Genomic DNA, 14,501 nt, shown 5'->3' on the forward strand with positions numbered 1-14,501 from the left:
CACAGTAGATTGGATTCATGCCAAGAAGATAAGAAAATAGAATTTGAAGAAAATAACACTCCTCGGTCAAGTCCGAGGATGAAGTATTCTTATAATCATACAAGTTTATCTCAATACAAGGCATTCACTTTTTTTCTTTTTTTCTCTTAGATTCCATGCCCCATTTCTCATGGGAGCCTTTTCCTTATATAGTCCTATCCTTTTCAATCCCAACCTTCCACTTGTTGATCACGTAGGGGATCTTTTGGATGCTTGTCCCATCAAAAACCTCCTGGAAGTTTTGTGAGTAGCTGTGAACTAAGATATCCCTAGTCAAGGGTCATTTCCACATAAATACAGCCAGTTGGTTAGGTGCAAAACATTTAATGTGGTAGTAGCAGTCTTCTTCTCAGATATTTCCTAGGTTATTGTTGGCTCCTTTCCTTAAAGCTTATCTTCAGAAGTATGATTGCTCCTTGCACAATGTCCTCCAGGCATTTGGGTTCCAATCTTCCGTAATACCTTCCCAAGGAAGCTTGGCTCCTTGAGAGGTATCACCAACTCGCTATCATTTTTCCTTCTCCTCGGCCTATTAACCTCAATACTTACTAAACCTTTTGACCATCCTCAGGTTCCTATAGGTCCTTGGGCATGGCCCATGGCTCAACACTCTTGCTCGGCTTATTTCACCCTCACACAAATAATACTCATTTTTAACACTAATCAATATCATATCATATACTATATAATAAAAAGTTGGGTTTAGAAGTCGTAGTTGCGCCAAGTAGTTTCACCAAATTGCAGAAATTTTTTTAGATTTTAAGAAAAAATAGATATAATTTTTTTTCTCCTATAATTTCTAAATTGATAAAAATCTTACTTTGATTACAATCTAAATTCTATCTTAATTTGATTACAATCCAAAATTTTCATCTAATCCTTAATTTTATTTATTTATTTATTTATAAAAGCAACATACTACATCTGCAAAAATTTATAGATATAGTTTTGTTATTATCAACTTTTCCTTTATGATTTTATCATTTTTTTGGATAAAGTTATGTTGAGTTTAACTTCTTCTTTTTGGGATAACTTTAAACTTCTAAGTTGATTATAACTTAAAAAAATATGTCTATCCTATTTCCTTATTGCCATTCACGTTCACACTTTTTTATTTATTTTATTTATTTATTTATTTATTTATTTATTTTTTACATTACGTTCAATGACCATATGACTTTTTTTTTTGGATAAACATACATCCTAAGTTAATTCTTCTTTTCTTATAATTTCTAGAATGATTAGAAATCTAACTTCCTCACAATTAGAAATTCTATGTGTGTGTGTATACATATATATATATATATATATATATTCTGTTTTTTAGTGTATTTTTATATATTCGTATGCACAACTTCTTCTTCTTCTTTTTTCTCTCCCCATTATCAATAATTCTCATTCTCTATACAAGTTCTATGTTGTTTATATATCTAACTCTCCTTTGTTTGTTTGTTTGTTTGTTTTTTCTTATTACTTAGGCAATTTGATGTTTGTTAAATCCATAGTAGAAGTCTTTATCAAACCTACCATCCACACTATTACAAGTATGTATTTCTCTTATTTTTTTTTGTTTTTGTTTTTTTTTTTAATAAAGGTTTTGCTTATGAGTTATAAATGCAATTTTAAATCCATGAAATCTATTATATAAACGTCTATAAATATTATTTAAGAATGATCAAATTTTGTATTCTCTCCTACAAAAAGGGTTCCATTTGTATTTGTGTTACATTTATACTTTCATTATTAGATTAAATTAATTTTCTTGTGTAGTAAAATTTTATGTCACTATTTCTCAATTTTATTTTTATTGTTAATGATATTATATGTGTGTGAAAGAAATTTTCTAATATTATGAGCATGTAACTTTTTTTTTTATTATATTAAATTTCAATGTAATTAATTTTTATTTTGGTTTTACAAATATCGATATCCATATCTATATTTATCACCCACAACACATTTAAATAGTAATCATGAAAATATATTTTTAAAATATCATGTTATAAATATCAACGACATATTCCTTCACAAGATTGCTATTAGCAAGTAATAGTAAATCTACATCATGAAAAGGAATTCACATCTTAATATGATCATGCAATATTTGCTTGAACTAATAATTTTTTCCAACAATTGTATATATCCATTTTATCCCTTAAGACTCCTTTAATATTGAATTTTCATGACTCTCCACTAATTTTTAAGGAGATCCCGTTTAGATAAAAGAGGTCATTAGTGTATCAAAACGTAACCCTTTAAAGGTTTGAAAAACAAAATACCATGCAATCTATACTCTTCAAGTGCATAACAAATTTTAGATGTACTATAAATATATTGGCAAATGAAAAACCTTTGGTTAAGTTTCCTTAGGTTTTTAATTATTAAATTTAGGAACTATTTTCATATAATATATTGTGTGATTGTTTGAATCCAAAAAACAATACTTTATATAAAATTTATATGATCTGTACTCAAGTGACTATTAATTTTTTATTTTTCAATAAAATTATTCAAAAATTTTATAACCAAAACCGTGTAACGCACAAGAGTAATGCTAGCATGCTATAAAATTGAAGTCTATTATCAATATTTGACTTTTTTTTAGAGCTCCCACATTTTTACAAATCAGCATTATTAAAAAAAAAAAAAAAAAACTAAAACCCAAATTTTTTTCCACAATTTTGAAAATCAAACTTGATATCCTCACAACTCTAAAAATCTTCTCTACCCTTCTCCTTCCCCCAAAACCCAACTCTAAAAATCAATCCCAATAACTATTTCTCCCCCTCCTCTCTCTTCTCTACCCTTCTCCTTCCCCCAAACGCCATTCTCTATATCAGCTTCCTCCAATTTCTTTTCAGCCCTCACAGTTATCCATGTAACCATTTTTTTTAATTTAAAAAAAAGGATTAATTATCATTCAACAACTACATCGCGATCCCGATTCCGAGGCCAAAATGGCCAACTGGCCTTAAAATTGTAACTATCTAGTTAATAGGCACTGTTTAGAAACATATTTTGTTTATAGCATCTCGAGTTTTAAAGACTCGATTTTGGGCTTCAAAATCGAGTCTTTGGGCTCGATTTGTATGCTTAGACCAGTTCTGATATGGCACTTTGTCCACATGGGTGTCCACCTGGAAATCGAGTCTCTAAGACTCGATTTCAAACCCAAAATTTTTTTTAAAAAATTCTAAGTCTCTACATGCCGAAATACTCAAAACAAATTTAAAAAATTTCACCGCTACGCAGATCAGATCAGATCAAAGGGAGAGAAAGAGAAACACACAGCTACTCAGATCAGAGGGAGAGAAACAGAGAACCTCATCGCTAAACCTCACCAGCGCGGGCTGGGGCTCGCGCCGGCCAGCGTCGAGCACGGCCAGGGGCTCGCGCGCGGCCTGGGGCTCACGCGCGGCCAGGGGCTCGCGCGCGGCCTAGGGCTCGCGCAAGCCTGGGTCGCGCACTGCCTGAGCCCCAGGCCGCCTGGGTCGCTGGTCAGTTTCTGGTCATGCCGCGCGCGCCTGGGTCTCCGATCTCGATCTTCTCTCCCTCTTTGTTTCTGGTTTTCTTTTTTTTTTTCTCTGGGTTTTTCCTCTGATGCTCTGGTGTTTGGTCTGAGTGTTATATATAGGGCTTAGAAATTGAGTCTTAGAGACTCGATTTCCATGTAAATGCCATGTGGCAGTCCTGCCACATCAAAGTTGGTCCAAGTTACAAACCGAGCCTCAAAGACTCGATTTTGAAGACCAAAATCGATTCTTTAAGACTCGAGATGCTATAAACAAAATATGTTTCTAAACAACGCCTACTAACTAGATAGTTACGATTTTAAGGCCAGTTGGCCATTTTGGCCTGATTCCGACCTTCCTTAAACCAATATGCATACGCGAAAGCTCCCCAAAACCCACAAATCAGACGCAAGAACTTCTCCTTAATTTCCTTCTCTCTAAGTCCCACCCATGACCATAGCTTCCACTGATAGTGTAGCTACCTTCGCCCACCATATCCATCACAAGACCTTAGCCTAAGTCACTGATGCATCAAGCTCCAGTCCCCAATTCACATAGGTGAGGTGCTCTAATCATATTGTAGTCCTTTTGATTTCTATAATTTACAACTATTGGGTTTTGATTCAAATGACCCATTTGGCTATTGAATTTGAATGGTGGTTGTACTCTTAATTTTGGCAATTTAAAGTGAAAATTTCAAATTACCGAAGATTACTCTTTATTCGACAAAATGATAAAAAGAGTCTCTATAATAGTGCTTGTGAGGTGTTTGATGCTGGGTCTTGGTGGGATTCTGCATATGGGGACTTTCACTATGAGCACACAGCCACACTACTAGTCAATCCCAAAGTATATTAAAAGATCAATTCTCTGCTTACATAGCTTTTACTTTAGAACCTATATAGAACTTAAGGAACCAGGTGGAACATTGATCAACATCCTAACCACCATTATATAAATTGAAAATAGGGCAGCCGAGTAGATGAATTTACTGGACAAGTTTGGAACTTTGGTAGAAGAAAGGGTGGTGAAAATGGACAAAGCCTACATGTTACAACAATCTGCCTACCCTATGGTAGGTAAAGAACAACTTCAGAAACTGCTGCAAAATGAGAACAATCCAAATTTTGTGGTTGAGTTTCTATTTCCTTTGATAATTTTGAGAACTCTTGAACAATATAGTCAAGGCTTTGTGAGTATTTGTTATCTATGTAATTGATTTTGGAAAAAGTTTTTTTTAATGATTTATTTTTGTTTATGGGTAAAATGAAATACTTCACTAAGTATATGCCTTTATGCTTCATAATTGTTCATAAGTCATTGTTAAGAAAATTTTAGCTGCACAACTATGACATTGATTTAGGGGCATCTTTGTAAGTATGTGTATGTTCTTACCATGACAAATACTTTACATGCCTTTTCATTTATTGATTTAGAAACAGAATGTTGTATATAGCTAGAGCATTGATTTTTAGTTATGAGGGATATAACATTTTTGTTTCTTAGAATGTACTGAATTCCTTGGTAAAAGGATTTGCTTGCATGGCCCCCCACCCATGAGTGGTTGCCTAAAAGAACTATATGTATCATGGTAAGTTTCTTATGAACATGGGTGCATTAGATTTTTCTTAACAATGATTTACGAACATTATGAGTCATGTTAGGTTTACGGTGCATGATACTTTTTAAAATATGCAAATTGATGATTGTTGAAGTACTGTTAAAGTGCTCACATCTCTTAACAGTTACTTTTGAAGCAGACATCTTATTCAAGGGGAGTCATTGTCCAATGTAGAAACAAAAGGAGCGCAAGGCCTTCCATTGTGTATTTGAGCAATGGAAAAAGCAAGTTCTTCAAGGTGTTTCTTTGAATAGTTGAACTACTAAATGAATAGATAAGAAATAACTAAATGAAAGGAGCTGCAAAAATTGGTTTTTCTTATAACCCTAATTATTTCTTTGTGATTTGGTTGAAACTTATGTGCAGAATGCTATGTATATGCTCTAACTTGATTTCAATATTATAAAACTAGGAATTAGACAATGCGTTGTCTTTTATTTGAGAATGGAAATTGATTTGACATAAATAGCTCTAATAATCTAACACATGACACTTAGCTGTTGACATAATTATTGCTTAGATTGTGAAAGTTAGCTGGATATGTGGATTTAGACAGATGTGTTTGGCAGATTGTCACTTGAAAATATAATTTATAAAAAAATTATAACTCCAATTACTCTTTAATTTTATGCTGGCTTTGAGGTTGATTAAATATGTAATGGGAAAATCTGGTGTGAAGTTCATGAGAGAAATGCAAAGACATTCATTGGCCATTTGCCAATTATTTCACTATGAGGGACATTTGGATCCTCTTAAAAGGGATGCACTTAATAAGGCTGTGTAGGACATTGCCCATGAAGATGTCTTTTCTATTGTTTTGAGTTTTGTTATTGCATTTACATAGCTGCCAAATATGTGTTGATGGACTTAATGGTTGTCTTTAATTTATTTAACAAGAGATTTGAAATATAGATTAATAACAATTTATAAAACTCAATGTTTTATGTTGAATAAATATATAATGTACTCTTCTACATAATGTAGATGTGTTGTATTATATTCTCTACTTTTTTTGAGTTATAGAAAAAGAATTTGACAATGGTAACTATGTTATATTTATTTATTATGAAAATACGGTTGCGATCATTATTGCAATTTGTTTATTCATAGTATATATGTAACTATGAAAATAATTTCATTGCCAATGGATCTATGGTAGTGGTATTAATCTTTTCAAAATGTATGTATTTTTATGGAGCTAACATACAGGATTTCTTTATCCCTTATTTGTCTTTATACTTTTTAATTGGTCACAAGCACATAGTGTACTAGGTTTGACAGTATTTAATATTTGAATTAGTGAAGATTTTATGTTATGCTTGGGTCTTCTCCATTTAGTTGTATTATTTGATCAGTGAGTCTTGACGCATTTTGATTTAGTACAGCAATTGATAATTACAATATATATTTTTTCTTTTTAATAAATCTCGTGCATCGCATGGGTTAACAACTAATATTATATAGTAAGGAGGATTATGATATCAACTACTAATATGTAAATTATAATAACTAATAACTAACACAACCATGAATCAATTAAATTCAATAATCTAATATATTAGTATTGAATTTCAAATATCAAATCAAGAAAAAAGACATATCATAGTCCCTTCCCCACGTGAACAACCATTTTCAAATTAGGCCCATTGGCCTGGGCTTGATAGCGGGCTTTAGGTGTAAAACCCAATGACTTGCCTATATATTGAGTTCAAATATCAAATTATGATTAGTGGGAGGTTAGGAGCTTTCATGATGGCTAGTTTGAATTGAGGGTGAGGGAGGAGGACTAGAGGAGAATTAAAAAAAGACTCATTAAAGTTGGCTGGAAACAAAATATATGATTTGAAATTTTGTTATAAATTAATGATTTTATGAGTTTAACAAAAACTGACATATGTTCTAGTTGAGGTTTATCTAAGTAATAAAAATCAATATATGAGAAAGATAAGTAACATTTTCACAAGGAAAATATTTACAAGCATAATATAATAAATATATTTTTTTATGAGTTTTTAACACTAAAATATGTAATATATATATATGTTAGTTATAAATTTTGCACCCCTAAGTAAATTGTTGGCTCTATTACTACTCACAATTAATGGAAAATACTCACGACTCAAAGAAACCCATACAAGCACTACAAAAAAAGAGGACTATAGCCGCATTTGAAAAATGCAGCTATTTTATAGCCGCATTTCCAAACACGGCTTAAGGGATACAAAGTAAATGATAGAAATACTCACCACTCTAAAGAATCCACCAACGAGATACATAGCAAGAAACTCACTCTCTATTTACTTATCTAAAAAAAAAATAATAAAAAAAAAAAACTATAATTGCATCTAACTTTAATTCTTGTATCGATCGCATTACTTAAAAAAAGTCGAAATTGACAGGACACTGGACACAACGATGTTGAACCAAGTTTTAGTAATATTGACATCGATCCTTAAAGAAAATATTGTGGAACACAACCAATTACCTTTGAATTGGTAACCATCTAGCAATAAGAAATAATTATATAGCCCCTTTGAGCATTCTTACCACACCACCTTGGAAAAGTAAGGATCTTCTAAGTATGTATTGCTTCAAGATTTTCAAACCCAGGTCTTTAAAAATTAAGTAAGGAATATTGTACAGTTAATGCACTAAATATGCTTGAGAACAAAAGATAAAGATAATATGGAAGGGTTAGTGTGGACTTCATGAGTTTTGTGATTGCTAGAAACTAGCAATGTTCATGTTTGGGGGGGGGGGGGGGGGGTGGGTGGGGGTGGGGGAGGAGGGGTGTGTGATAATAGCTTAATAGTACAATATTATCTTAGTTTTGGTAGGCATTATCACATCTATTTTATATTTATTTTCAAACTTACATGTAAATATGAGAGTGAAAGCTCAGATTTTGTGTGAAAACACACGAGCTTGTTTAGATCCCAAATTAAAAATTACGACTTAATTGCTTTTACTCTAACTTATCTAAGTGCGGAACAAGAGCAAATGAAGTGCAATAAACTGAAACTACTCTAGTGCATAAACATGAACGATAAACAACAAATGTAAAGCATAAAGAGTAAGGGAAGAGAGATGCAAACACGAGATAATACCATGATGTGTTATTGAAGAGGAAATCAAATAGCTCAACGAAAAACCTCTCCGCGACCCTCCAGGTTGAAATCGATCCACTAGTGAATAAGTTGGAGTACACGAATAACAAAAGACTCTCCAAACCTAGTTTACCCAATGTACTTGAGCCCTCCAAGTTCTTGCTACTAATGGACTTCTTGGAGTCTTCTCTTCAGTAACTTTCTAGATCTCGCAATACCACCTGATTGCATCCGCCAATCCTCACAGGTTTCTTTTGGCAAATCCCCAAAGCTTCCCAAGTTTCAAAACACTCTCTACATTTTGAATAGGTGTGGGTTGTGTTTTGGTATGTATAAATCTCTTCTTAAGGTATAACAATGAGAGAGGGAAGGAGAAGAGACTATAATGATTTCTCATTAATGGATGAGTAGCTCTCTCTCTAAAATATGGGTGTGTTGAGTTGTAGAAATCTATCTAGGGTTTTCTCTCTAAATAGCCTACTTTGCTTTTGTAGGTAATGAGGATATACATAGTATGAGTAAAGGATAAGAAAGTCACACTTAAAATCCTTTAGGTAAAGAGCTTTGCGGGTATCTTGCGAGATGGCCTATCTAGCGAAGTACTTGTGAAATACAACCTGACACTTGACTCTTCAGCTTCTAGCATGTGCTTTTTACGTGTCCTTTTCGCATGAACCTTTACTCTCAAACTTTTGGCGAGCTAGTCGTGAAATTGCACTGATCTTCATTTTATGCTCAATTCTTCACCAACTTAATACTAAACCCAATACAATAAAATCCCACAAAATACAAGGAAATAAATTAATGCAATTACAATACTTTTTATCATGGAATAAAGCCAACATAAAACATAGTTATAAATCACAACTTTACAGAGAGTTTGCTACTTTTCTATAAAATATACTCATTACATGTATTTTTCTTTTGTAGGAGATTTAAACTAATCAGCTAAGCACGCAAACATGAAGCTAAGAGAATCCAAGGGTGAAAATTGAGAAGTGGCTTTTGAAGAATTTAGTGAGTCAAATATGTGTGGAAACATAAAAGGAAAGAGAGAAATTCGTTTGAGCCAAAGATGAAAAAAATCATGACATGGAAATATTATGACCAGTTTTGGTATTTTGGCAATATCTTTTTACTCCGATATTGGATTGACTTGATTCTTGCTGCCACGGAAAGAGGACTTAAAGATCTAAAACTTTGTAGCTTAACAAAACTTCAGAATCTACCAATTAAAGGCCAAATCCGACTTGGAAGTTGTTCCACTGTTAAAAAACGGGAATTGACATTTTATATTTTCCTTTTTGGGAAGCATGTGTTTTAGGGTTTTGAATGATATAAATATTGAAGGAATACAAGGGAAGCCACGTTTTTGCCTATTGGAGACCTTATTTTTCATCAATTTTGAAAAGTTTTTATTTTCTATGGAAACTTAAGAACCTAAGTTAGGGTTTGGGTGAATCCCCAATGTTGTAAGTTGTCCACTATTCAATTCAAGCATGTTTTTCACATTTTGATTATTGAAATCAATGTTTTCTTTTTATAATTGTTTTATGAGGTTGATATTTGATTTCTAATTCTTTCATAAGTCTATTCTTGAAATTTCTCATTGTTAGAATAGGGTTTTATAATATCTCTAGTAAAACGTGATAATCTTGTTAGATATTACTTTTGCCATAGTATTGCCTCTAGGGTATGCGATGTTCTTGAATTTTTCTAGAAAAGTTATATTTTCTAGACTAAATTGTTGGAATAATTGATAAATATAATCAACCAAAGAGAGTTTTATTAATAAAGCTTATTTCTAAATCTTCCAATTGGATAGTTTATGTGTTTACTTACCCAATTGTGTACTAAATGGGATTGATAGTGGATGCTTAACAATATTGGAGGACAAATCCTAATGACCTAGTAATTTTAATTATTGAATTTTACCAAACTTTATTAATCCTAAGTTTAATTATATATATTTTTTAAACCTATTATTGGTGCTTTAGATGTGTTCTTGTTTTCCTTTTCTCGGTGGAACGACAACCTTAGCTACACTACAATTTCCGTTACAAAATTAGATAACATCAATGATGCTATTAGATGGTGTAAAATGATGGTTTTACACCAGCTCCAGACATAGTTTGCACTCTAAGAAAAATATAAGACATTACAAATCAAATTGACAAATATGGAATCCTATATCAAATATATAGCCTATCATGAAATGGAATTTTCTCTAATAGCACAAATAATATCATATGGTAATGGTAAGTGAAGGGAAATGCTTAGACAATTTTTGTATGGTCTTAAGGGAAAAGGTAAGTAATTTTGTACGTTTTTAGATCCCTATAAACTAGAAGTTGTTTAACCTAATTAATTAACCAAGTGAATACTTAGGTTTATTATTCATATCTAGGTTAAAACAAAACAATCATATCATGCAAGGCAGCAGAAAAATAAATAACAAAACGATATGATGAATTAGGAAAACCAAACCGGTAAAAAACCTGGGGAGGATTTAACCTAGCTATCCTCAAGGTAAAACAGATCTACTATGAAAGAATTGAAGTTTGTACAATAAGACTTAGACCTCTAACATCCTATTGCTACCTCGAGTAGAAAACTTACTACCATGACCACGTGACAGTTCCGAGTCCATGGACTACTTTTTTCTTTGATTTTCAGCAACCACAAGTTCTACTTGTGACTTTGAGACTTTACTCAAAGGTTTTAGATCTTCTTTTAATTCTTTATGCAGCAACTGAAACCACCATCAAGTTCTTGATGCAAATCTTGATCTTGATAGCTCTATATGTATGTATGAAGGTAAACACCTCTAGATCTCACAAAAGATCAAGCACACAGCACATCAAAGACCTTAGAGAGCTTTTGGGTACAAAACCCTAGATCTAATAAAGAGGCACAAGATGCACTCTAATCTCTCTCTAAAAAGCCTTATAAAAACGTGGTTAGGGTTTCCTTTATATAGTAGGAGAAGTAGATCTAAAACCTTAATCCTTAATGGGCTTGAACGACTGTTTGGGCTTAATACAAATTCTGCAGATACGATTCTCGATCGATCGAGCTTTGCAATTTTGCACAGTAAGTTTCTGCATTCAGCTCGATTCAAACTATAACAAATAAACTTTGAGCAAGCCTAAACCTAGACTCATTGTTTTGATCATGGTTTGCCAACATATACAAATTGAAGTTATAATACATTTAGTTCCTAAAGTCTTAGAACCTAACAAATTTGAAATCAAAGATTTTTGGCTTCAGCAATATAGCCCCTGAAACTCGAAAGCTCTTTGTGAGATATTGGAAATAAGAGAAACTTGGAACTTGATAAGTATTTAGGGTTTCTCATACTTGAGGCTGGGCAAAGTGGATCAAAATTTGACTCCATATAGTTGAAACAATTAAAATTGAACTTATTAGGTGGAAAGCTTAGCTATTGTTCTTACTTGGGGAGCTTTTGCATTACTTAGTAGAACATGTAATGAGTTAGATGAAATTAATAAACAGTTTATGTGGAGCCCTAATTGTGAAAAATAAAATAATAGTAATAACGATACTCTCCGTCCATTTTTTTGGAGGAGAGAATTAATTTTTATTTTTTGAATATGACAATATATAGAGTGCTATGTAAAATTTGTAATGACATGACACTTGATATATTTTTATATTAAAATATTTAATTTGAAAAATATAAAATAAATCCATTTTATACCAATGGGAAGTTAAGAGACCAAAGAAAAGAAGTGAGGTATTGGTCTTTATTTAGCTACACCCAAAGACCTTGCTTCCATGGCCAAGTTGTGTGCATGTGGACCATTTGTTTAAACTTAATGGGTCGCACATCTTGATGGGCCTTAAATGATAATGGCCCTTTTTAATAAGGGGTATTAAATGGGCAGTAAGGAATGGCTTATTAGTGAACTTTTGGGCTAACATTTTAGCCCTTTGATCAGCAATTCCAATCCAGGAAAAAAATTATCCAGTCTTAGACCACTCTGAGACTTGGTATCATTATTCATTAGTTGGCAAAGGAATTTATAAAGGCTCACATTAGTCGTTGCCATTTACTGGAAAGAACACTTGATTTTAAGTGGACCCTATCATGTTCTATATTAAATTGGACCCTTAATGTTTAAATTACTGTTATCATGATAAGATTATTAATTTCTGATCCTTTTAAATGTATATCAATATCTAAAATGTTGTAGTGAACTTTTTGTTTTTTCTCATTTGTCCTTTTCCCTTTCATTGTAGTTAGAACTTGGGCCAAAAAGTCTAGCACCAAACACTTGTCTATATACTTTGACATAATTTAGATATGTAACAAGTATTGATTGAATTACTTTTCATTAAATTTCAGTGATAGATATATATATGTAAGTAATATAATCTAATCACACCTTGACACAAGTTGTGTCAAAGTACGTGGTCAAGGGTGCATCGATAGAAGAATTGATAGAAGATCCAAAATAAGGTTAATGCTTGTGTAACCTAAACGAAAGGAAACTTGTTAGCCAATTTATCAAGATAATGACAACCCCACAAACCAAAAGACTTCGAAAATTCCCGTTCATACTTTTCCCGCGTAATGCTCTGTTAAGCACATCATGACCACAATCTCCATTGCTCACCTACCTATCCCGATAGGAAAGAGATGACTTTGTCTGTTGTAGCTGTATTCTCCAACCCCAGTCAAGGCTCCTAAACTGGACCAGTGAATGTCAAGACTTTTTCCTTGTTCATGTTTGGCAAACTACAGGATAATAGAACTGGTTCAATTCTAACATAAGCAAAACCAATTGAATTGATTTTATTTTATCTATTTTTTTCAAGAATCAAGTCAGAACCCATTTTAATTAACATGCCGTTCATGAAAAAAGCCAAAGTTAAAACTAGGTTTGGTGCTACTATCTATGCCAAACCACTAAAATATGAAATTATGATTTTGGAGAGATTGTATTTGAAAAAAAGAGTTAAAATTACAACTATTTTGATATGTGAATATATCTATTCCTATTTTGAACAAGTTTTTATGAAATAAATAGTCACCAAACTGAAAACAATCAAAACTAATTATATTGCTCTTAGCTAACCTTCGTGATTTGCCAACCACCCTCTTAACCTCTTGAGTCTTGAGAGGATGAAAAATTGAAAAATTTGAAAATATTGAGAGGATAAGAAATATTTTAATGTGCGTGTTTGGTTGGATTTGGAATCATAGAAAATAAATATAAAATTCTTTTATTTGGTTGAAAAAAATTTAGAAGCTTGAAAAAATAGTTGGTATAAATTTATTATTATACTCCAATTACATAGCATATATTATATATAGAAAGTAAATTTTTTATTCTGAAACATTTAAGAAGTAATTTTATTTTTTGGTTAACTGGATAATATATTAGCAATGAAGAAATTACAAAGTTACGTTAATGATACAACAACGCCATAAATACATAATTCTAATGGCATCAAACCTAATAAAATACAAAATAAAGGCAGGAGGGTAAACAAAAAGCCCTCTAGAAGATCAGCTTCATTTGTTGTTAGAGTATCTACCTTCTCTAAAGCAGTACATTGCCGTGCCGAGTCAAGTCAAGCCAAACTCAACTTATAGCTGCAAACTGAAAACTGAAATTGAAAACTGAAAAACACTGTAGCAAAATAATTTTTAAATGTGTGAATAGTATCGTGGGACCCATTTTTAATGAAAAAGTTGCTGAAAAGTGAAATTTGTGGGTCCGTGAACAGTACACGATGTGCTGTGATTGGCTGAAACAAATGGGAAAAGTCAAAATTTGCGGTTACTGTTCATTAAACAGTATATGAACAGTAACCGCAGCACTCAAAAAGCTAAAAACGCGTGAAAAAAAAAAAAAGGCTGAAAAACGTAAACGCGCTGGTTTTCAGCGCAATCCAAACGCTCTCTTAAAGTAATGTCATTTAATATTTTAAATGATGTGACACTTTATAAATTATCAAAACCAAAGAATAAAATCTTAGATCTAAACCTCACAAAAAAAGAAGAAGAAGATGCCAATAGACCAAGGCCAAGACCGAGACCATTTCTTCCTCTTCCACAATGAGAAAAAAAAAAGTAAGAAGAAGAAGAAGAAGAAGAAGAAAGGGGGACCGAGACCCTTTCTTTCTCTCTTTCTTTTTGACCCCATCCGACGACTAAGGGTCCGTTTGGATACAGCTGAAAACTGAAAACTG

Source organism: Quercus robur, chromosome 8 (assembly GCF_932294415.1).
Source record: "Quercus robur chromosome 8, dhQueRobu3.1, whole genome shotgun sequence".
NCBI lineage: Eukaryota > Viridiplantae > Streptophyta > Magnoliopsida > Fagales > Fagaceae > Quercus > Quercus robur.